We start from the raw sequence: 1,635 nt of genomic DNA, 5'->3' as shown, positions 1-1,635 counted from the left end.
TTAAACAAAATAGAAAATTAATAGTATTTTTATTAGATCAATAAATTAAAATATTAATAATATCAATAAATTATCAATTTAAATAACAATTTCATGCAAACATTCAATTAAACATCCAATCTCAATCATATATTCTAATGTGTTATCTTCTTATTATTTTGAAAATTTTACCGAATAAAAAATCGAGAAAGAGTTACTAGATATCATTCTCCCACTTCTATCCTACAAATCTATTATAGAAAAATTAAATCAAACATAAAATACAAAACAACTCAAAAAATTTAAAATATAGTTAAAAAAACTAATCTCAATCCCAAACATCAAATAAGGCAGCTCCATAAGTATTCGAACGAAACTTCTCCATTGATCCAAAAGAAATAATAAGCACAATCTTAAATTTGTATCAATTAAGCAACAAAAATTTATTTAACAATGTTGCAACAACCAACATTAATAGAATGCTCAACCTCTATTATAAATATGTAACAAAAAAATATATGGCATGAAACTTGTGTTAGACACAAAAAGATTAAGTTATACATGTTATCATTAACCCTAATTTTGTTAAGTAAAAAAATTCAAGATTGCGGCATTCAATTATGATGATCAAAGAAAGCACTACAAGAATAGCATATTTACCAATGGTTTTATCAATGTTTATAGCGTCGGTTAGACTCTCGATAAAACTATCATTGGTTAGAGAGGTGACCGAAGGAGAGGGGGTGGCTAGGGTTGAGAGAGAAGAGAGGAAGCTAGTCTCTAGTAAAGGGAATATGCTAAGGGTGTTCACAAGTACAGGTAATTCAATTACCCATCTAAAACCGATCCAATTCGATTATATTAATTTTGGACTCGATAGGTAATCGGGTAAAATCGGGTTAGATCCGATCAAACCCAACCTTAATTGGTTCAGATATTGTTATAGGATCGCAGAATTTGAACCAATCCGATTAGTTTAATATTAGTTAAAAAATAAAAATCACCAAAAACGTACTCGAATAATTTTGTCATTGACAAAAATGCACTTGAATTTTGTTATCGACAAAAATACCCTTAAATAATTTAAAAATGTGACCAAAATTCCCAACAATAAATATTACTCTCAAAAATACTTTAGAAATTAAATTTTGATGCGTTTTTATTTTTTTGCATGTTTGATTAGAAAAATGAGATATTTTTATCCTTAAAATTTGGTAATTTTTCGTTAAGTATATATTTTTTGTCAACAACTAATAATAGTTTTAAAACATAAAATAAAATATAGAGATCAAATTTTTATTCCATATTTTGTGTGTATTTTTTAAACAGTTATCTAAACATTTCTATAAAATTTTGAATCAAATGCATAAACAGTTTGTTAAATACAAAAGTCATTTGTCACTTACAAAAAAAGAATATTCTTTTTGAATATTTTTGTCGCATTTTAAGGATTGACGAATTGGATTGGCGTTAATATTAGATTTAAATTTGACGATAATAGAGAATTATTGAAAAATAAATAAATTTTATCATCAGATTGATCCCATAATAAATCTAACTGTACCATATAAATACTTTTAAAATTATTATTATTTAATTAATTATATTAAATTTTTATTATTTTGATATCAAAATTTATATTAAATTAGTATTAAA

Source organism: Arachis ipaensis, chromosome B03 (assembly GCF_000816755.2).
Source record: "Arachis ipaensis cultivar K30076 chromosome B03, Araip1.1, whole genome shotgun sequence".
Lineage (NCBI taxonomy): Eukaryota > Viridiplantae > Streptophyta > Magnoliopsida > Fabales > Fabaceae > Arachis > Arachis ipaensis.
The sequence above is the reverse complement of the archived record's forward strand: the minus strand, read 5'-3'. Positions refer to the sequence as shown.